Below are 23,950 nucleotides of genomic sequence, written 5' to 3' on the forward strand. Positions count from 1 at the left end.
TGTTTTAGTAACGGGCTTCCCAGGTGGCTCAGTGGTAAGGAACCCAATTGCAATGCAGGAGATGCAGGTTTGATCCCTGGGTCAGGAAGATCCCCTGGAGAAAGGCATGGCAACCCACTCCAGTATTCTTGCCTGGGAAATCCCATGGACAGAGGAGTCTGGCGGGCTAGAGTTCATGGGGTTGCAAAAAGTAAGGACACGACTGAGCGACTGAGCATGCGTGTAGATTTTGATAACATTCTTTTAATTTCAGTTTTAAAATAATGTTGCTTAGTTTTAAAAATACATAAATATATTGAACTGTGTTGAATAGTGGCTCCTTACCCCCCAATTTCATGTCCTTCCCAGAACCTCAGAAGGTGACCTTATTTGCAAACAGGGTCAAGGCAGATGTAGTTAGTCAAATTCAGATGAGGTCATTCTGGAACAGGGTGAGCCCTAATCCGATATGACTGGCATCCTCACAAAAGGAGAAGAGAGGCAGAGACAGACACACACACAGAGACAGGAAAAGGCCGCCGTGAGAAGACAGACCGGGGGCTGGAATTCCTCGCCTGCAGACAAGGAACAGCCAGGGCTGCTAGCAACCACCGGGAGTCAGGAGGAGGGTGGGAAACCGGCTGTCCCTTGGGACCCCAGACGGGACAAACCCTGCAGGCTTCCTATGGAGCTTCAGCGGCCCTGTTTGTGATCATTTGTTAAGATGGCCTTCAGAAGCTAATACAGATCCCTGGTCCTCGAAGTAAGATTCTGTAAGCCTTGGCTTGGCCAAAACAAAAGACAATGAAAGAAGATCCACGCATTGGACCCCTCTGTGCTGCGTCTCATCTTCCTGACCCGTCTGCTTCCTGCTCCTGATCCTACAACCAGGCCTGCGAGGCCCCGATCACCTTTGTACCCTCCCAGTACCTCCCAGCCTCCATCCTAGGGGCTCCTGGTCCAAGCTGCCCAGTGGCCCGGCTCAGCACCAGATGCACATGCGTAGCCCTGAAGGAGGGAGGCTGGACTCAGTCAATAAATCCTTCCCCCTTTCTGCCATGGACACGTTGTCCTGAGATGTGGACTGTGTAGCTTTCCAGAGAATGTTCTGTGGGACTGAACAATCTATCGTGCTTACTGGTCAGCGTCACAGCACATGTGGACCCTGGCTCTCTCCCTGCCTGGCTTTCTCTGGGGCCCCTCCCTTCCACCTTCCTGGGGTTACATTGCCTATTAAAGCAGGAGCACTAAGACTGTGGTTTGGGCTCTACTTTCTGGGGAACCAAGGATGAGAGGGTCCTTAACTGGCCCCACTGACATTTCAGAAACATATTCATAAAAATGAAAGTAGTAACACAAACATGGTAAGAATATTAAAGTATTTCAAAGTGGTAACCACAGTTTATTATCTTTTCTGAAAAAAAAAGTTCATATATGTTTCTATATACTTACGTAAATTGGCTCATGCTACACTTTTTTTTTTTTTTTTCATTTATAATATATCATGGAAGGAATTCCCCTGGTGCTCTAATGGCTAAGACTCCAAGCTCCCAATGCAGAGGACCTGGGTTTGATTCCCAGTTGGGGAACCAGATCCCACATGCCACAGTTAAAGATCCTGTATGTGGCAGCTGATACTGGTGCAACCAAAAACAAAATGTATATAGAAAATCTTGGAGAACTTTCCATTTCAGCGCCCCCAGAGCTACCTGTTTTTTAATTCCAGCAAAGTGTTCCAATGTAGGCAATACGATATTTTATTTAACTTAGTCCCCTGATTGAAGCACATTTAAGCAGTTTCCAGCATTTTGCCATTTTAAACAATACTGAAGAGATCATCCTTGTAAATAGATCTTGGTGGACCTTGCAAGTATTTAACAGTGCAAACTCTGGGCAGTAGAATTTGTGGGCTGAGCCCAAGCAGAAGCTGGAGGGCAAGGGAGCCTGTGTTGTTCCAGTCCAGACGGATCCTCCTCCTGGGACCCTGCAGAAGACAAGGCCTGAACATAGACCTGGAGAGGCAGATAGAAAACTTCGAGTGGCCTTTAGGAACAAGCTTGGCTGTAAGCGACAGAAAACCAGACCGGCATATCTGAAGCAGAGAGGTCTGTTTCTCTCCTGCAGTGACAGGTTCAGGGGAGAGCTGCAGGATCTGGTGCGGCCCCTCCAGGATGTCACCCAGCTCCAAACTGCTCTGACCGCCTCCTCTGCCGTCCTCAGCGTCGGGCTTTGGTCTCAGGATTTTCATCTGGCTACTGGACCTGGTGTTAAAGCTGCAGGTGCAAGCTAGCATTTCTCTTGTTTCAAGTCAGATAGATATTTGTTGAGTCCATCTTTGTGCAACTGAGTCCAGAAATGTCCATTACCCGCCCCCCAGGAATTTGGAAAGACCCATAACCCTACATCCTCTCTAGGACAGATGCCTCATTGAAAAACGTGTCTGGGAGTCGCGTTCTGTAACTCCTTACTGACACTAAAATCAATCAGCTGTGTTTAGTAGGTGTAGGGTTCCGAAGCTCAGAATCTTCTTGCAAAGTCGTGGGTGGCAGGCTTGTGGCTCCAGCTCCTGGAGCGATGGCTTCATTTCCCAGATGACTGGCTGTGATCCTGTTGCTTTCCTGGAGATGCTGAACTTCCTGAGCGCTCTGGTCATTGGTTCTTTCAAATAAACCATAGCCACTTCAACTACACAAACTTCAGTCCAGTATTCTCTGTGCAAGAGGCATCTAACTGGGTGTTGGCCTCTGTGGCTGACTCATCTCAGGTGGGAGCGGTGGGCAGTGGAAGATCCAGGTGCAGTGGAGGATCCAGCTGCCTCGCCCCCTCCCCAGGGCTCCGATGTGGCCGTAATCTAGATGAGGGCCGGAAAGTCACCCTGGGAGCGAAGGTCAGGCCTTCTTCCGCACGCGGCTGATTGGGGAAAACAGGGAGGTGCCCGCAGCGCGTTCCCGTGAGTCCCTTCTGAATGACTGTCTCAGTCTTTTCTTTCCTGGGACGAACATTCGCAGACGACAAGACCAGCCTCGCTGCAAGAGAATCTAAGGACAGGAGCATTCCTGCCCTCCTAGCACTACAGGAGGGGAAGGCAACAGGGCGGGGCTACGAATGCCACGAGGGAACCAATCCACAGGGTCTGCTACAGTTAAAAAGCAACGTCAATGACCGGGACTTCCTGTCCCTAATGGGTAAATGCTAGGAGCATCCTCTTACTATTCCTTCTGGGGGGGGAAAAAAACCCCACAAAACTTTAAGGCATATTAACACTTATTATATTCTAATAAATAATTCGTATAATACATATTATTATAATAAATTTCTATTTAAAAATTTATACAAACAGATCATGCTCTTTTGCATTTTGTGCTATTCATTTAATAATATATCTTTAAGTGCTTCCTATTTGCATATACAGGTGTGCTTTGTGGTATAGATGGATCACACATAAGTTGTCTAGCCAGCGCTGTGTTGCCAGATACCTTGCTGGTGGTCCAGGCTTTTATTGTGAAAATGAACATCCTGGTACAATTCTGATAACCGTGCCCAGCTGATCTTCCATAATATTGCATGAGGCTGCAGTTCCACCAACTGTGGACGAGAGCTCACCACTCTGCTGCCAGTGCCAGGTACTGTCAAGATCTTATATTTTTGTCAGGTTGGTAAGTGAGTATAAATATGTGTTATTTGTACCTCTTCAATAATAAGGGACTTCCTTGGTGGCTAAGTGGTAAAGAATCTGCCTGCAATGCAGGAGACATGGGTTCGATCCCTGGATTAGGAAGATGCCTTGGAGAGGAAAACCCACCCTGGTATTCTTGCCTGGAAAAATCCCAGGGACAGAGGAGCCTGAAGGGCTACAGTCCTTGGGGTCGTAAAAAAAGTCCAGCCTGACTGAGCAACAGAGCGTGCAATAATGGTTGAGGTTAAGCATTTTCTAGTGTGAGTGAAAAAAAAAAAAAATGTTGCCTGCTACGCCAGTAAATAAGGATGTTGCGGCCATCACATTCCAGCTGCCCTGATGGTGAGCTGAGCCCCAAGGGAACTCAGGATGGAGACACAATGCCCGCCCTCTTGTCTCCGTGATGATGGCTGATCAAGCCACCAGCCACTGCAGCCACCCCCGAGGGTGCACCTTGAGGAGACGTCAGATGAGAAAGAACAAAGAACCCTGGCCCCAGAGAGCTAAGGTACAGATCAAAGGGATGAGTTCAGTGAGCCCAGACTTTTGCAACTTCCCATGCATAGAAAAGTGCTTAAATTCCTTAACTTGAGATGCTTGCTTTTCTTGAATTCACAGTAATCTTCTGAAGTTCCGACTGCCTCGTGTTTGTTGCAAAAGCTCCTCCCCATTCTGGCTCCTGCCTTGCCTCTGTGGAGCAGGACTTCAGAGCTACCTGAGAGGCTGCATCCTGGGCTATCGTCCTCAGGTTTGTCCACAAAAAAAACATGGTTCTCGACTTTCACATTGTGTGTTTTTTCCCCAGTCTACACTAGACATTGTGCTCATGTATTTCCCCCTGCTGCTGCTGCTGCTGCTAAGTTGCTTCAGTCATGTCAAACTCTGTGCGACCCCATAGATGGCAGCCAACCAGGCTCCTCCATCCCTGGGATGCTCCAGGCAGGAGTACTGGAGTGGGTTGCCATTTCCTTCTCCATTGCATGCATGCATGCTAAGTTGCTTCAGTCGTGTCAAACTCTGTGTGACCCTATGGACAGCAGCCCACCAGGCTCCTCTGTCCATGGGATTCTCCAGGCAAGAATACTGCAGTGGGTCGCCATTTCCTTCTCCATGTATTTCCCCCACTAAATACCAATGCTAGAATGAAGCTCCGTGACAATGGGGATTTCTGCATTCTTTCAGTCATTGCTTTATTCCCAGAGCCTAGAAACGTGCTTAGCATATACTAGGCACTCTGTCAATATTTATTAGGTAAATGAACGGGAACTTTCCATACATATCTTGTGTATTTTCTTTTGCAATTTTCCCTTGTTCCTGTTCATATACCTGCCTTGCTCAGTCGCTCAGTGGTGTCCCACTCTTTGTGACCCTTTGGACTGTAGCCCGCCAGGCTCCTTTACCCATGGGATTTTTCAGGCAGGAATACTGGAGTGGATTGCCATTTCCTCCTCCAGGGGTTCTTCCCACACAAGGATTGAACCCGAGTCTCCTGTGTCTACTGGTACCCAACTCCATTCATGTTTAAATGACCAGAAATTTTCTACTTGCATCTCAAACTTCTGAGCTCCTAAATAGTTAATTATCTATTTGACGGACAACTGCAAACCATAGGTGAGAGATGACTCGACTCAAAAAAGCTTAAACAACAATAGGATGTAGAGTCTCATAAAGAGAAGTTGTGAGCTGGGCTGACTCCAGGGTGGTCCATGCAGTGACTCCAGTGTCACCAAGAACCTGGGAGCGGCTCAGCGTTCTTTCCTGCTGTCCTCAGGGTACTGCCTGGCTCCCTCCAGGCATCAGACCCTTACACAGGAAGATCCAGAGGGAGAAAAGGGATGATTGTTTCATTGTGTCCCATTTAAGAGACAAGAAACTTTCCCCAGAAGCACCTTCAGCATGTTTCTCTCTCAGCATTGAGCCACATGCCTTAATCCCATCACCAAACGTAATTACTGTGATTCCCCCAGCTTATTTAGGATTCTCATTTTAAGAGGTAAATCGGGCCAGAATTTAGTGAAGACAAAACCAGAAGGGAAGAATGGGGTCTTTCTATTTATTTATTTTGGGCCTTGCTGAGTCTTCATCGCTTTGCATGGGCTTTTTCTAGTTGCAGCAAGTGGGGAGCTTCTCTTATTTTTATTTTTTAAATATTTATTTTTATTTGGCTGTGCTGGGTCTTAGTTGCAGTATGTGGGATCTAGTTCCCTGACCACGGGGTGAACCTGGGCCCCCTGCATTGGGAGCGCAGAGTCTAAGCCACTGGCCCACCAGAGAATTCCTGGTGTTTCTCTTACTGCGGAGCACAGGCTCTAGGCAGGCACGGGCTTCAGGAGTTGGAGCACTTGGGTTCAATAGTTGTGGCGCATGGGCTTAATTGCTCCGGGGCATGTGGGATCTTCCCAGACCAGGGATCCAACCCAGTGCCCTGCATTGGCAGGCATATTGTTATCCACTGAGCCACCAGGGAAGTCCAAGGTCTTTTTTTAAAAATTAATTAATTTTGGCTGCGCTGGGTCTTCCTTGCTGCACACAGGCTTCCTCCAGCTGTATCAAGCAGTGGTCACTCTTGCTTGCAGTGCACGGGCTCTCACCATGGTGGCTTCTTCTGTTGCAGAGCTCGGGCTGCAGAGTGCGGGCCTCAGCAGCTGCAGCTCGCAGGCCCTCGCGCGCAGGTCAGTGGTCGTGGTGCAGGGCGTAGTTGCTCCAAGGCGTGTGGGTTTTCCTGGACCGGGCATCAAACCCACGTCCCCTGCACTGGCAGGCGGGTTCCTATCCACTGTACCACCAGAGAAGTCCAAAAATGAGGCCTTGAAGCCAGCAATGGTATAGTAAGGAGAAAGAAGGATGAAGGCTGGGTAGGAAATCTGTAGTGTCTTCTTCACCTCCAACCCAATTACCACGTTATGGGGATTTTTTTAAATTATTTATTTTTAACTGAAGGATAATTGCTTTACTATATTGTTTCGGCTTCTACCAAACTGAAATGGATCAGCCATAGGTTTACACACCCATGTCCCTTCCCACTTGAACATCCCTCCCACCTCCCTTCCCATCCCACCCATTTTAGGGATTTTTAATGTCTCCTGAAGTGTGTGCTTCAATCTTCAGAACCACCTGTTCTGGTTACCTTTTGAGCACAGCAAACCACCTCAAAACTGGAGAGCTTCAGAGAGCAATTTATCATCATTATGTGTCCCTCAGATTGAAGTGACTTAGCAGCAGCAGCAGCAGCAGATTCCTATGCTGAAGTCCTCAGCCTCAGTACCTCAGAATGTGACCTGATTTGGAAATAAGGCCTTATAGACGTAATCGAGCTACTAGGTCATTAAAGCGGGCCCCCATCCAATACGACCGGTGTCCTGTTAAAAAGGGGTCACTGGGACACAGAGCTATGCAGAAGGACGGAAGAGCCAGAGTGAGAAGACGGTCACCTGTAGGCCAAGGAGAGACGGCTGGAGCAGATCCTCCCTCACAGCCTCAGGAGGGTTTGTGCTGCTGACGTCTTGGTTCAGACCCCTCGTTCCCAGAACTACTGCAAGATAAGACGTTTCTGTTGTATAAGCACCCAGTTTGCTAGCAGGAGCATCCCTCGTAAAGTAAGCCAGCACAGCTGGCATCTCGCATGGCTGGTGGGTGGACTGGGCTCAGCAGGGTGGCTCTGCTCAGGATTGCTCAGGTAGCAGCTTGGGCTACAGTTGTCTGGGGCTGGTCTAAACCAGGGCTCTCACAGGAGGCTTGGCTGGGGCTGTCAGTGGAGTCTCCCGTGTGCTTCTCCATGGGACCTGGGCTTCTCACTCTACTATGACTGAATGCCAAAAGCAATATCCTAAAAGGCAGGAGGTGGCAGTTGCCAGGCCAGCTAAAGTTTTTGCCCATAACTGGCACAGTGTCCCTTCCCCCCCATATTGCAATAGCTGAAGCAATCCCACTGCCCACCCAGGCTCGAGGGGGTAAAGAAGAAACAGATGTGAACAGTGCAGAAGAACACAGAACGGGAGATGCCACTGAGCTTCCACACATGCCTTTTAAGTTGCTTCAGTTCTGCCCGACTCTGCAACCCCGTCTATGTAGCCCGACTGTAGCCCGCCAGGCTCCTCTGTCCATGGGATTCCCCAGGAAGAATGCTGGACTGGGTTGCCATGCCCTCCTCCAGGGGCAACTGAGCTTATCTACAGAAAATATCACCTGCCACCTGTTCAAGTCACAGCTGCAGCCTCAATCTTTGACTATTTGAGGCTCCACTTATTCTTCCAATCTTCTCTGCACTACAGTCAGAATTATATATATATATATGTGGCATCTTCCCTGGTGGCTCAGAGGTTAAAGTGTCTGCCTCCAATGCGGGAGACCTGGGTTCGATCCCTGGGTCGGGAAGATCCCCTGGAGAAGGAAATGGTAACCCACTCCAGTATTCTTGCCTGGAGAATCCCACAGAGGAGAAGCCTGGTAGGCTACAGTCCATGGGGTCGCAAAGAGTCGGACACGACTGAGTGAATTCACTTACTCACTTACATATATATATATTTTGGCTGCACCTTGCAGCATGCAGGGTCTTAGTTCTCTGATCAGGGGTTGAACCTTGGCCCTCAGTAATGAAAGCGCAGAGATCTAACCACTGGACCACCAGGGAATTCCAAATTAAAAAAAAAAAAAAACCCTGATATTGTGGATCCTCAACCACAATCTGGGAGTCTTTCAGGCATGCTTCTATATTTTTGGCTTTCTTTCCAAGTGTTTTTCAATCCTCTTTTTGAACATGACAGGAAGGGAGCTGGGTGATGAAGACTAATGGGAACTCCAGCATGTTTCCCAAACCCTTTGCCTCACACCCCTGCTCAAAGCTACTACCGTTCCATCGTTAATTAAAGGCTGTGGAGCAAAGGCTCACGGGCCATTGTTTGTTGCTGCTGCTGTGGTTTAACATTTATCTGAGTGTTTATAATGGGGTTGACACTTTCCAGGACCCTCACTGACAGATCTTGGCTTTGTTCTTACAGCAGTGTTTACAGCGTCAGGGGTAAACCCAAAGTGTCAGCCAATCCTAAATTATTTACTGTTGGCTTTGAAAGTGTTCTTCATAAATGCATCAGAATTGGAGTTGGTGTAAAGTTTGGGGACATCATGATATTTCAAACAGAATAGTGAACTCATTCCGTGGAGGGCTGATGCAGGAGGGCTCCGGAAACTGTTGAATTTCCCCCGTTTATCCCTTTGCTCTAGGCACCCCTCTGCTCCCGCTCTGGGGAACGCTGTCACTTATCATGCCCACGCAGGGTACCACTGTGTTTCTTCAGGTTTTCGTGGGACTGAAAAAAGTAATTTTCTCCTCATCTTCCTCTGGGCTATTGCTATCATATAAGAATATGAGCTCAACAGAGATGATAACACTTTAGCATTTTTAAGAAAGGATTACCATGTGGAGCTTTCCTGACTTTTATTGGATATATATTCTTTGCTATAATATCTATTTGGCTTTCAGAAAATTGATGGGTAATACTGTTAAACTGGCATAGTAAAAAAGGTTTCCCCAAGTTCTGAATTATAAACCAGCCTTGGTAACTGGAATGAGAGAAGAAAGAGGAGATTGGAGACTTTCCGTCTTTACTTTGTACCTTGACAACTGCCTCAGTTTTTCTGCAGTAAGCATGCCTTACTTTTGTAATCAAGACTTTTCGATTAAAAAAGAAAAATTCCAAAATTGTTGAGTAGTATTCTAGAAAAAAGATCATCTTAACTTCAAAGTGTTACCTATAATACTATTCTGTATGGTTGAGACTGTTTTGAAATAAAGACTATTTGCAGTTGATATTTTATAATCAAGAGTCAAATCTTAAAGCAGGTGTAGATCCTAAATAAAGCAGAACTTTTTTTTTTTTTTTAATTTGGCTGCGTGGCATACCTTGCAGGATCTTAGTTCCTGGACCAGGAATTGAACCTGAGCCTTTGGCAATGAAAGTTCAGGGTCCCAACCACTGGAACGCCAGGGAGTTTCCCAGAATCTCTTTCTTTTTGCATAGGATAATACTTTCTAGATACTATTGCTATGGATTAGAAGACAAGATTTTAAGCTATTAACTGGGATCTCCTCCACACTTTATTGTACCCCTTGTCTTTCTCTCAATTAGGGGAATATCTATCAATAAGTTTGCAGTAGTCTAAAGGAGAAAGTCCTGAGGATTATCTCAAAAGCTCCAGAAAAAGTATGTGAAAAAATTTAACATCCATTTGTGATTTTAAAAATAATTAAAATATTAAGAATAGGAAGAAACTTCCTTAACCTGGTACCAAAAATCTGTAGCAGATATCCTAGGTGATAGATAATTTTAATTTTTTTTTTTTTTTTGCTGCTGCACTGCGCAGTTTATAGGATCTTAGTTCCCTGACCAGGGGTTGAACCTGGGCCCCCAGCAGTGAAAGCACAGAGTCCTAACCACTGGACTGCCAGGGAATTCTCTAGGCATATTCCTTTAGGGGAACATGACAAGGATCCAAGCTGTCCATCGTCTCCAGCACTGGACATAGTATTGGAGACCCTGGCCAACACAACAGAAGTGGAACTGGATGAAAGAGTTATCAGAAGAGAAAGAGGAGTGTCAGGATTGTCACTATTTGAGATGATGCAGTCACCTATTAAAAAGCCAGCAAAATCAACAAGCTATTGGAACTAATGAGAAATTCAGCAATGATGCCAGGTTCAAGAATGACTTATGAAAAAAATCAGTGTCTCTAGCAATCTAGGTCCATCCAGAGCCAGAAACCACACAATAACTTCAGCGGGGAAAGTTTCATGTAAAGGATAAGTCAAGATAGGCGAGTAAATTGTCAAGATGGGAGGAAAGTCTAGAAGAAGTCTGAAAGCAGCAGTCCCCAACCTTTTGTGGCATCAAGGACTGATTTCGTGGAAGACAATTTTCCCAGGCACCAGGGGTGGTTCAGGATAATTCAAGCATCTTTCATTTATTTTGCACTTCAATGCTGCCGCTGATCTGACAGGAGGTACCAGTCCGCAGCCCGGAGGTGGGGGACCCTGCCCCTAAAGGACCAACTTGGAAGAGGGCCTCGGAATTCGTTGAAGAAGGTGTGGTTGTAACCCACTTGACCGCGAGAAGTTCTGGGAGCGTCTGGGCCAGGTCTAGTCACAGCCTCCAGGCAAGGAGAAGAGACCTTGGTGGGCATGGCAGCCACTGGTAGAGGGTGAGTGCACAGGTGGGCACAGAAGGGGCGCACTGGGTGATCTGGGGGTGCTGCTGCAAGCACGAAGCCCAGAGTGCCTGCTGTCGTGTCAGGAGGGCTCTGGGAAGCGATCTCCAGGATGCAGGCAAGTGGGGCTGGTGTTCGGGTGTCCAGAGAGCCTGCTGTGAGCACTGCTGTACCCAGGGGCTGGGGAATTCGGGGGTCTCTCTCTGGACCCTGAGGATGTAGAGAGCTGGGAGTCCAGAGAAGCCAAGACAGAGTTTTGACAGAGTGCTGGGGGCAGGTGTGTGTGTGTGTGGCAGGGGGAGCCAGCCCCCAGAGCCAGACTTGCAGGGATCTGCAGAGTCCCTCCCTGACCAGAGCTCATGGGTGAGACAACTGCCCGAGGCTGAGGGGAGGACTCCCTGAAAGGAGCAGGCAGAGGAATCCTGGCCCAGTAATAGGCGGTGTTCCCCCCAGTGGTGGAAAAAAACCTCATGCCCACGGGGCATCAGATAGAGAAGCCAGAGACTGCCTCAGAAGCAGAGAAAAATCTGCCCGAGGCTACGGGCTGCTCTGGTCCTATCTGATAAAGCCCCAGGGAGGATCAAACCATTCCCCAGTAACTGACCTGTGTCCCAGAAGATAAGCATATTACAAAAAAAAAAAAAAGAATATCCAGCACCAAGAAGGTAAACTCCAAAACGTTTAGCCTGTAATAAAGAATTACCAGGCATACAAAGAACAGGATAAAATGGCCAGGAGTGAGGGAAAATCACCGCCCGTGACAACACGGATGCCAGTAGACAAGCAGGTTACAACAGCTACTGCAACAGAATCTGTATGCACCAGAAGGCTGAGGACAGCAAAAGCATTGTTAGGAGAGACAGAAAAGAAGTTTAAAAAGACTCAAAGGTGGAGAGATAGAAGCTACAACATCTCTGATGAAAAGCACACTGGAAAGAATGAACAGCGTAGATACTACCGGAGAAAAGATGAGTGAACTTGAAGACAATAGAAACAATCCAAGTAAGACCCAAAGAGTAAGGAGTCTTTAAGAAATGAACAGAACATCAATAACCTGGACAACTTCAAGTGGCCTAACATACCTGGAAGTGTAATTCCCAAATAGAGGGAAGAGAGGAAGGGACAACAAGAAAATTTGAAGAAATAATGGCTCCCAATTTTCTGAATTTGATGAAAACTCTAATCCCACAGCTCCGAGAAGCACGATGAACCCCAAGCCAAAGAAACAAAAAACATTCTCATGAATCTGGGCGCTGCTGAAGAACAGAGCGTATGTGCACGCTCAGTCGTGTCCGACTCTAGCCCACCAGGCTCCTCTGTCCACGGGACTCTCCAGGCAAGAGTACTGCAGTGGGTTGCCATGCTCTCCTCCCGGGGATCTTCCCCACCCAGGGATTGAGCCTGCGTATCCTGTGTCTCCGGCACTGGCAGGGGGATTCCTTACCACTGAGCCAGCTGGGAAGCCTGAAGCACTGGGGCCCCTGATAATAAAGATGCATACAACTAGTGTAAAGACGGAGTTCCCTGGTGGCCCAGTGATTGGGACTCTGGGCTCCCAATGTGGGGGCCCAGGTGTGATCCCTGGTCAGGGAACTAGATCCCACATGCCACAACGAAGGCCCAGAACAGTGCCACTATCCAGCCCCCTCCAAAAAAAAAAAAAAAAAAAACTAGCATAAAAGAGAAATTTGAAAAACTGTGAGAGGTGATGACATGGTATGTCGAAAGGTACAAACGTAAGAATGACAGCTGACGTCTTGTCAGAATTTCATGGTATGTTTAAGGTCAGCAGAAATACATACAGTGATGATAACAAAGGTCAGTGCTCTACAGCTCTCTTTGAATATAGCACTGCAGTGGCATTTTACAGATATAATCTAAATGAGTTCTTCCCAATATCTGCATTCCTATCCTTTTTCTTTTTTTCAAAACAACTTTTTGTTGAAGTATAGTTGATTTACAAAATTGTGTTAGTTTCAGTTGTACAGCAGTGTTCAGTTACACATACTTACATATATCTATTCTTTTTCAGATTCTTTCCACTATAGGTTATTACAAGACGTTGATTATACTTCTGTGTGCTAGACAGTAGGGCCTTGTTGTTTATCTATTTTATATAGAGTAGTGTGTAGGAAAAACATAAAAGAAACTAAAAAAGACTCAAATCCAAACTCCTAATTCATCCTTCCTACCCCATCCCACCCCTCTCTTTTTTGGCAACAGTATCCCTGACTTTTTGCTGGACACAGGGTTGTGAAACTAACATTGCTTAGCTCCTCTTTTTTTAAAAAAAAAAAAAAGCCACACCATGTGGCTTGCTGGGTCTTAGTTCCCTGACCAGGGATTAAACCCATACCCTGAGCAGTGAAAGAACAGAGTCCTAACACCAGGGAATTCCCAGTTCAGCTCCTCTTACAGCTAGTGTATGCAGCTTCTAGAAACTTCCTTGCTTCTAACCAGCTGGCAGAGGAGAAGGCAGGAGCTGAAGCAGCCAGTGTGGGCACACGAGGCCAACTTGGTGATGCTCAGCAGAGAAACTGGTAGAAGTCTGTGTCCCAAACGCCACACCTGCCTTAGCCGCCTACCTGGCCTTCTACCTGAGAGAGAAATAAACCTCTATCTACTGTTGGGGGTGCTTACTCCCTTGCAGCTGACCCTCACCCTCCCTGCTACAAGCAGGTGTCTTTATCTCTACTTTCCTGACACATTCATCAAGTTCCTAATCCGTGGAAAAGCTCAGCCTGTCTCTAAAACCCTTGATATTTTTCAGTAAATTACCCTGCTCACCATGAATGTTTAGAAAAACGGCAGCTGTACTATTACAGGATTGGCAAAGGAGACTAAATCAAAATAAAATCATCACTAGGAACTTGAACTGAAACTCTCGGATAAATAAATACTGAGGAACATCTAAAGACTTAAAGCTTTTAAAGGGAATGTTTACAGTGGAAGAATGACATAAACCCAATTTTTAAAAAATCAGAAGACAGAGAAACACACCCTAAGGGACCAACGTTGTAATTTCCAGGAGTGTTCTTGTCCTCTGTGGCCTGGCGGTTCACATACACGCCGAGTCTGTGGCAGGTTAGGGGGAAACACCACCCGCGGCTCACAACTCCGGCGTTACGATGAAGTCAGGAATCCCACCCTAACGGCGCATTTGCCCTTACCATTTGTAAGGAGAGCTGAGGCTGGGTGACGGCCAAGGCCAAAGGGCAGCACGCAGCTGGCCTCCTCCTGGGCAGCGGCTCTGACGCGTTTAGTGTCCACAGTGTCTCACCTGGAGCCCAGCTTCCTTTTAAAGGGCTCCTGGGTGGTGGGTCTCTCCAGATCCAGGTAGACAGACGACCCCTTCCCCACTTCCCCTGTAGACATCAATAGGGCTTTAGTGCTCGCCTGCTTTGACAGACATGGTGTTTTGACCTGTCAGAATCAATGAGAAAACTCATCTCCGTGATGGATGTCATCTTTTGTCACTGGGGGGGGCATCCGTATCAGTGGGAGGGGGCTGTATGAGGCCCCAGGGGGACCCTGAATAGACATGGCCCCTAACCTTTTGGGGCTTCCCTTGTAGCTCAGTCGGTAAAAGCATCTACCTGCAATGCGGGAGGTCTGGGTTCAATCCCTGGGCCCAGAAAATGCCCTGGAGGAGGACATGGCAACCCACTCCAGTCTTCTTGCCTGGAGAACCCCATGGACAGTGGAGCCTCGCAGTCTACAGTTCATGGGATCGCAAGAGTTGGACACGACTTAGTTCTCTTTCTTCCTTTCTTTCTAACCTTTCTATGCCAGGACAGGAAAAAGGCCTGCAAGACACGTGACTCCACGCAGAACACACGGAGTTGAATAATTACTATGACAGCTAACTCTCATCGTGCCATACTGTGTGCCAGGGCCGGTTCTCAGCAGGACTGGCTGCATGATTCTCGGGGTCCAGCACAGAGTGAAAGTATGGAGCCCCTTGCTCAACCAGCAGGGAAAGCGCCGTGAAAGGCACTGACACACTGAGCGTGGTTGCTTTCTTATGTGCTCAGCCTGTCCTGCTGATTTCCGTTTTCTATCTAAGATCGTTCTCCTGAGGCGGGGTAGACCCTCCAGTGCCCAGGAGCCCTGTCCTGACTGTTAGTGTCCACATCCACTTCTCCCAGCAGCTGAATCCCCTCCCACCAGCTGCCAAACCAAAGCACCGCCCTGGCTGGGGACAGGGCAGCTATACCCAATCCCTGGCAGACAGGTGACCCCCCAGGGCTTTGCAGCCTTGGCGCCTGGACACGCTGGGCACCTGGGTCAGGAGTGGGCCCTGGTCCCAGACATGGTGGGGCACACACCCTGGCTGCTGGGGGGCACTGGGGCAGGGGCTTGGGAGCCTTCCCTAGGAAGACAGGCCGGCTGCAACCACCAGGGAGGGCAGCCCTGGCCTTGTTCCTGTCCCGTGAGACTTCACTGACAAAACAGAAATTCCAGCCGTGTGGGAACTCCCTGGCGGTGCGGTGGTGAGGACTTTGAGCTTTCAATGCCAAGGGTCTAGGTTCAATCCCTCGTCAGGGAACTAAGTACAAGTTGTGCAGCCTGGCCACCAGAAACTTTTTTTTTAATTAAAAAAGAAATTCTGAAGATGAAATTACTAAGAATTTCAAAAAGATGACCCAGAGCATTCACCCTGAGTGTGGAGGCCGTTTACAGCCAGGGGCCTCGTATCACTGCCCTTGTGCGCCTCTGCAGCCAGCCTTTTGTGGGATTGGTTCTCTAATCTTCACAGTGAGGCTGTGAAATCAGGTGTTATTATCGTCTCCATTTTACAGATAAGGAAATTGAGGCAGACGGGGAGTAAGAAGCCCGCCCCAGGGGGCGGAGTGGGGTCCAACCCAGGCTGGAAGCTGAGCCTATATCCCTACCATCCTCCATTCAGCTGCTCTTAAAAGTGTGTGCTGACCCTCTTGAGTCTCCCTCCCCGTGCACCCCTACCCCGCCCCTCCAATCCCACCCCTTTAGGTTATTACAGAGCCCTAGTTTGGATTCCCTGAGCTTCAAGAGGGAGGGAACACATGTATACCTATGGTTCATTCATGTTGATGTATGACAGAAATCAAACCAATATTGTAAAGCAATCATCAATCAATTAAAAATAAATAAACATTAAAAAAAAAAAAAAAAAAGCATGTGCACAAGAGATAGAAGTTCAGAAAGCAAAAGTCACTCAGTCGTGTCTATTTGCGACCCCATGGACTATACAGTCCATGGAATTTTCCAGGCCAGAAGACTGGAGTGGGTAGCCTTTCCCTTTTCCAGGGGATCTTCCCAACCCAGGGATCAAACCCAGGGCTCCCGCATTGCAGGAGGATTCTTTACCAGCTGAGCCACCAGGAAAGCCCAGAAATTCGGAACAGGCAGCCAAAACATTTATGCCTCATTCTCGTCCAGCTGGCACTCTGTCCCCACTGCAGTTTCTTTGTTTCTTGTTCTCCCTGCCTAAAACAACTAAAAAAAATGTCTCCAGGTCCTTCCCTGGTGGTGCAGTGGTTGAGAATTCACCTTCCAATGCAGCAGTGGAGGTTCTGATCCCTGGTCAGGGAACGGCGATCCCACGTGCCGCAGAGCTACTGAGCAGGCAGGCTTCAACTGCTGACCCCACGCCACGACTGGAGAGTCCGTGCACGACAACGAAAGATCCCACATGACACAGCTCAGACCTGATACACTCAAGGTAATAAATTAAAAAAATTTTTTTCAATGAAGCAGAAACAGAAACATCAAAACCATGTGAGGTATCAGTTTAGGAGGCCCAGGGCTTCTGTCCCGGCCTGTGGGGTTAACTGAAACCGGACGGGCTGGTTTGGAGCCTGCCCCCGCTTCTGCCTTCCTAATTAGCTTGGAAGCACACCGCGTTCCTTCTGCGGGTTCGTAGCCTGGCATGAGGTGAAGATCCTGGTCACCTGTGCGAAAGGAGAGCTCTGTGGGCAGGTGCGAGAGTCAGCCAAGAATCTTCCAGAGCTTTACAGCACCTCCCTCCAGATCCCACCCCTCTTCACTTGCTTCTAGCTGATTTCACCCAAAGCAGGTTGGCTCTTTGAAAATACAGCCTCAAAAGTATTGCCGACTCCCCCAGGGCCCATATGCGTTTCCAGGGTCACTGCAGTTATCAGTGAGAAGCGAGTTCAGAGAGTCGTCTCAGTGACGTAGACATAACCTGTGATCTGCTGATAATTTTAAATAAATAGCTCTCTGGAATGCTTTCTTTTCTTTTCTTTTTTGCCACCCCATGAGACTTGTGGCATCTTAGTTCGCTGACTAGGGCAGTGAAAGTCCTGATGACTGGATTGTGAGGGAACTCCCTGGAATGCATTTTTTTTTCTTTCTGATTTGTAGTCTTTGATTTCGTTTTTCTTTTTTTAAGGCTTCCTTTGCTCTTTTTATTTTAAAAGTTTTGTTTGTTTATTTTGGCTGTGTTGGGCCTCTGTATCTGCGCAGGCTTTTCTGTGACCGTGGCGAGTGAGGCTGCTCTCCCGTTGTGGTGCGTGGCCTCCTCGTTGCGGTGGCTTCTCCTGTTGCAGATCACGGGCTCTAGGGGCTCGGGCTTCAGGAGTTGTGGCTTCTGGGCTTTAGAGCACAGGCTGAGTAGCTGTGGTGCATGGGCTTAGTTGCTCTGCAGCCTATGGGATCTTCCCAGACCAGGGGTTAAATCCATATCCCCTGCATCAGCACTTGGGATTCTTATCCACTGAGCAACCAAGGGAGCCCTCTTTGATGATTTCTGAGGTGTAAACCCCACACGCCATGGCTGATTTCTGGCTACTAGGATGATACCCTCTGCTTGCAGAACACTTAACCCTGTACCAGTTTGCTCGTGCAGGCTGCTGGGGTGAGCAGTACACCCCCAGCACGACCCCAGGCACAGCGTTTGCCTCAGGTGAGTATCCTTATCGTAATAAGGGGGACAAGGAAAAGGAGCCATGGTTTAGTAACACTGAGTTTACACTTAACTAAGACTCCAACTCTGATTCAGGGAAAGATTGAGGGCAGGAGGAGAAGGGGGTGACAGAGGATGAGATGGTTGGATGGTGTCACTGAGTTTGAGCAAACTCAGGGAGATGGACTTCCCTTGTAGCTCAGCTGGTAAAGAATCTGCCTGCAATGCAGAGTCCCCGGTTTGATTCCTGGGTTGAGAAGACCCCCTGGAGAAGGGATAGGCTACCCACTCCAGTATTCTTGGGCTTCCCTGTGGCTCAGCTGGTAAAGAATCCGCCTGCAATGCAGGACACCTGGATTGGAAAGATCTCCTGGAGAAGGGAAAGGCTACCCACTTCAGTATTCTGGTCTGGAGAATCCCAGGGACTATACAGTCCATGGGGTTGCAAAGAGTCGGACAAGACTGAGTGACTTTCAAAAAACTAAGATCATGGCATCCGGTCCCATCACTTCATGGCAAATAGATGGAGAAACAGTGGAAACAGTGGCAGACTTTATTTCTTTGGGCTCCAAAAAATCACTGCAGATGGTGACTGCAGCCCTGAAATTAAAAGACATTTACTCCTTGGAACGAAAGCTATGACCAACCTAGACAGCATATTAAAAAGCAGAGACATTGCTTTGTCAACAAAGGTCCGTCTAGTCAAGGCTATGGTTTTTCCAGTAGTCATGTGAGGGTTGGACTATAAAGAAAGCTGAGTGCTGAAGAATTGATGCTTTTGAACTGTGATGTTGGAGAAGACTCTTGAGAGTCCCTTGGACTGCAAGGAGATCCAACCAGTCCATCCTAAAGGAGATCAATCCTGGGTGTTCATTGGAAGGACTGATGTTGAAGCTGAAGCTCCAGTACTTTGGCCACCTGATGCGAAGAGCTGACTCATTTGAAAAGACCCTGATGCTGGGAAAGATTGAGGGCAGGAGGAGAAGGGGACAACAGGGGATGAAGTGGTTGGATGGCATCACCGACTCAATGGACATGAGTTTGGGTAAACTCTGGGAGTTGGTGATGGACAGGGAGGCCTGGCGTGCTACAGTTCATGGGGTCGCAAAGAGTTGGACCACTGAGAGACTGAACAACAAGATTTTGACGCAGAGGAGTTTGCTGCAGGTGCCCAGCAAAGACCCAGACTTCAGACAGGAGAGACACTGAAGGCGTCCAGCTGTGATCGCACTGGATGAGCTTGGCTTGGAGGTGCCTGAGGTTGGCCACTGCGAGGGCCACAGTCTTAAGGAAGGGAAGACCCTGAGAACAGGAGGCAGTGGTGACTGGATGCCTAACTGTGTGATTTGAAAGGGGTGGTGCAGGTCCCGGGGCACGGATGTCACCTGGGGACCTCTAGGCATGAGCAGAGGCAGTCACTGTGGGGAGGATGGTAAGGAGAACCAAGTGACAGGTGATTTAACCGTAGAAAAAGTGTAACAGTGAAGGAAGGCAGTAGTCCCTCCTTTGCATTAAAATCCCGTTTGACTGTTAACTGGATTTCTCTCAGTCTCCCTCCCATTGCCCCTCCCCGACACCATCACCAGTCATCCTTCCAGGATTTATTGTGCATCCTCAGAGTGCTGCCTTTGGTTCACGCCCTGGCCTTACTCTTGGAAGGAGTTCCCATTAGGGCGATGTCTCTACCAAACATCTCTGTATAGAGTTTGGGAGTGGAAGGGCCCTGTTTGACTGGCTTTCTTCTATATGCCTTTGGATAGACTTTTTTTGTTTTTTGTTTTTGGATAGACTTTTAATGGGCGTGTATCTTCCTGTGGGGAGTAACATGTGTGGCTGATTTCATCCCTTTTTCTAATCTGGCCAGTGTGGAGGACAGGGCAAGGTTCTCATCACACTTCTAGTAACATTAGCAATGAAGAGAGAGGAAAAGTATGAAACTATTTATTCAAAAGGAAAATGTGCATAAATAAGGACTCCCAGGTGGCACGACTGGTAAAGAACCCACCTGCCAAGGTAGGAAACCTATGAGACAGTTGGTTCGATCCCTGGGTTGGGAAGATTCCTCTGGAGGAGGGTATGGCAACCCACTCCAGTATTCTTGCCTGGAGAATCCCCATGGACAGAGGAGCCTGGTGGGCTACAGTCCATGGGGTCCCACAGAGTTGGGAATCGACTTAGCACACACGCACGTGCATGAATAAAAACTTCATTAAATAACATTCGCTTATGGGAAATGTGTACAACATTCTTGTTGCTACTTAAAAATAGAATGATGAAGGATGATTTGGTGGGAGTAGTTGTTTGGGGGGGAAAATCAATTTAATATCACTTTGCTTTCAATTTCTGCTGCCAAGAAAGCTCATGCTGCATCTTCTGATTCAAACGTAAGTGTCTCCAGAAACCTTTGGATCCCGCATTACACAGCCCCATCTGGTTTACCCTCTCTGGATTAGCATTTCCGCTTAATTCACTTATGAATTTCCTGACATTCAATTGATTTCCCCCAACTTGTTATCTAAGATCACAACTGGCATCTTTTAGATTTGGATTCAACTTAGAAAATAATTTTTAGCTATAAAAAAGCCTTTTTAGTAGTAAGGAGCCTGCAGATAAGTACAATGTAAATCATAGTGATGCACATGGACATAGCCACGTACAAGGATGTTCACTGCAGCATTTGCTTACAATAACAACAACTGGAAACAGATGTCTATGAATCAAAGGGTTTAGTTAGAGCAGTAGTATCTATCAGCCCATCAGGTCCTGATATGAAAGGCTGTTTATGATATATTAAGTGGAAAAAGCAAGTTGAAAGATCAGTATGCAGATAATTTTGTGTATAGGAAAAAAGCTAAACTCTACATGTGGGGACACAGAAAGTGGATGGCAAGTCACCCTCGGTAAGGATGCTACTAACTCTGGGGTGGGGATAGGGCAAAGGGGAGGAACAGAAGGGACAGCCTTTTTTTTTTTTTTCTGTAGGCTTGTGTTGGTTTGAATCGCCTACAATAATAATGGGTGGACCATGGCTGACTCATGTTGATGCTTGGCAGAAACCAACACAATTCTGTAAAGCAGTTATCCTTCAATTAAAAAGTAAATAAATTATAAAAAAAGAATGGGTGAATTTATGTTATCTTGAATTAAAAATTTCAAACCAAAGCAAAAATTCTTGTTACCAAGTACATATAATAATTAAAAAAAAAATACAGAGGGTCATCAGGAATTTTGAAGATTTTCTTCTTGTCCCTACTTTGGATAACTTCATATCTATACTTAAGGCAAAATAAAAAGGAAAGATATTTAAAATATATATGAGAGGATGTTATCAAAGTTGAAGGTAACCAGTGTATAACTGTGTGTCTAATAAACATATAGATTACAGTTTTAGGTGGAATTCAGGACAGAGGCAAATATTTGTGTGTGTAAAATTTTGTTTTCTTTTTGGGGAGGACATTGTCCTAATGATGATGATAAATTGTCATTACTGTGTGGCAAGTAATGTCTTAAATAATTTTTCTTTTACTACCTAATTTAATCTTAGCAACCACCCACTCAAAAAGATTCTGTAGTTGCTCCAATTTTACAGATGAGAAAACGAAGGGAGAGAGAGTGAAGGAACTTGACCAAGCTCACACAGCTTGTAAGGGGTAAAGTTGAGATTCACACCCAGGCAGGAGGGATCCAGAGTCTAAACAGCCTAATCGTTCCCTTAAAATTTCAAAGTCAAATAAATACCTGCTGGAAGCAACCTAAATATCCATCAACAGCTGAATGTAAAGAAGATGTAGGAGACATATACAATGAAGTATAACTCGGCTATTAAAAAGAATGAGACAACGCCATCTGCAGCAACATGGGTGGGCCTAGAGATTCTCATACTAAGTGAAATAAGCCAGACACAGAGAAGTAGTGCATAACACTGCTTACAAGTGGAATAAGAAAAAGGATACAAATAAATTTATATACAAAATAGAAATAAATCCACCACAGAGCTAGAAAACAAACTTATGGTTCAGTTCAGTTCAGTTCAGTAGCTCAGTTGTGTCCAACTCTTTGCGACCCATTGAATCGCAGCACGCCAGGCCTCCCTGTCCATCACCAACTCCCGGAGTTCACTCAGACTCACGTCCATCGAGTCGGTGATGCCATCCAGCCATCTCATCCTCTGTTGTCCCCTCCTCCTCCTGCCCCCAATCCCTCCCAGCATCAGGGCCTTTTCCAATGAGTTAACCCTTCACATGCTGCTACTGCTAAGTCACTTCAGTCATGTCCGACTCTGTGTGACCCCATAGATGGCAACCCACCAGGCTCCCCTGTCCCTGGGATTCTCCAGGCAAGAACACTGGAGTGGGTTGCCATTTCCTTCTCCAATGCATGAAAGTCAAAAGTGAAAAGTGAAAGTGAAGTCGCTCAGTCATGTCCGACCCTCAGCGACCCCATGGACTGCAGCCTTCCAGGCTCCTCCGTCCATGGGATTTTCCAGGTAGGAGTACTGGAGTGGGGTGCCATTACCTTCTCTGACCCTTCACATGAGGTGGCCAAAATATTGGAGTTTCAGCTTCAGCATCAGTCCTTCCAATGAACACCCAGGACTGATCTCCTTTAGGATGGACTGGTTACCAAAGCGGAAATTGAAGGACGGGTAAATTAGGAGTTTGGGATTAATAGACATAAATTACTATATATAAAATAGGTAAGTAACAAGAACCTACTGTACATCCCAGGGAACTGTACTCAATATTTTGTAATAATCTATATTGCCACCCTGCTTATTTAACTTATATGCAGAGTACATCGTGAGAAACGCTGGGCTAGAAGAAGCACAAGCTGGAATCAAGATTGCTGGGAGAAATATCGATAACCTCAGATATGCAGATGACACCACCCTTATGGCAGAAAGTGAAGAAGAACTAAAAAGCCTCTTGATGAAAGTGAAAGAGGAGAGTGAAAAGGTTGGCTTAAAGCTCAACATTCAGAAAACTAAGATCATAACCCTGTATGCGAGACAGCAAAAGAGACACAGATGTGTAGAACAGTTTTTTGGACTCTGTGGGAGAGGGAGAGGGTGGGATGATTTGGGAGAACGGCATTGAAACATGTATATTATCATATGTGAAATGGATCGCCAGTCCAGGTTCGATGCATGAGACAGGTTGCTTGGGGCTGGTGCATTGGGACGACCCAGAAGGATGGGATGGGGACGGAGGTGGGAGGGGGGTTCAGGATGCGGAACACACCCGTGGTGGATTCATGTCAATGTATGGCAAAACCACTACAATATTGTAAAGTAATTAGCCTCCAATTAAAATAAATAAATGTTAAAAAAAAAAAAGAAAAAAAAAGGATAACCAACAAGGACCTACTGTATAGCACATGGAACTCTGCTCAATGTCTCATGGCAGTCTGGATGGGAGGGGGTTTGGGGGGAGAATGAATATATGTATATGTATGGCTGAGTCCCTTTGCTGTTCACCTGAAACTATCACAATATTGTCTGTTAATATGCTATACCCCAATACAAAATAAAAGTTGTTTTTTTTTTTTTTTAAAAAAAAAGAAAACTAAGATCATGGCATCCAGTCCCATCACTTCATGGCAAATAGATGGGGAAACAGTGGAAACACTGTCAGACTTTATTTTCTTGGGCTCCAAAATCATTGCAGATGGTGATTGCAGCTATGAAATTAAAAGACGCTTGCTCCTTGGAAAGAAAGTTATGACCAACCTAGACAGCATATTAAAAAGCAGAGACATTACTTTGTCAACAAAGGTCCATCTAGTCAAGGCTATGGTTTTTCCAGTGGTCATGTATGGATGTGAGAGTTGGACTATAAAGAAAGCTGAGTACGGAAGAATTGATGCTTTTGAACTGTGGTGTTGGAAAAGGCTCTTAAGAGTCCCTTGGACTGCAAGGAGATCCAACCAGTCCATCCTAAAGGAGATCAGTCCTGGGTGTTCATTGGAAGGACTGATATTGAAGCTGAAGTTCCAATACTTTGGCCACCTAATGTGAAGAGCTGACTCATTTGAAAAGACCATGATGCTAGGAAAGATTGAGGGCAGGAGGAGAAGGGGACAACAGGGGATGAAGTGGTTGGATGGCATCACCGACTCAATGGACATGAGTTTGAGTAAATTCTTGGGAGTTGGTGATGGACAGGGAGGCCTGGCGTGCTGCGGTTCAT

General features: G+C 46.9%; 1 long non-coding RNA gene across 1 annotated transcript; it reads left to right on the top strand.

Annotated features, from left to right (window-relative positions):
* Window positions 1-3,305: 3,305 nt before the first annotated feature.
* On the top strand, window positions 3,306-23,107 carry LOC133246675 (uncharacterized). The gene is made up of 4 exons (XR_009736104.1): window positions 3,306-3,602; window positions 4,274-4,403; window positions 16,353-16,559; window positions 22,554-23,107. It is a non-coding gene; the product is annotated as an uncharacterized LOC133246675 (long non-coding RNA).
* The last annotated feature ends 843 nt before the right edge of the window (window positions 23,108-23,950 follow it).

The sequence above is a fragment of the Bos javanicus genome, chromosome 4 (assembly GCF_032452875.1).
Source record: "Bos javanicus breed banteng chromosome 4, ARS-OSU_banteng_1.0, whole genome shotgun sequence".
In the NCBI taxonomy this organism is placed as follows: Eukaryota; Metazoa; Chordata; class Mammalia; order Artiodactyla; family Bovidae; genus Bos; species Bos javanicus.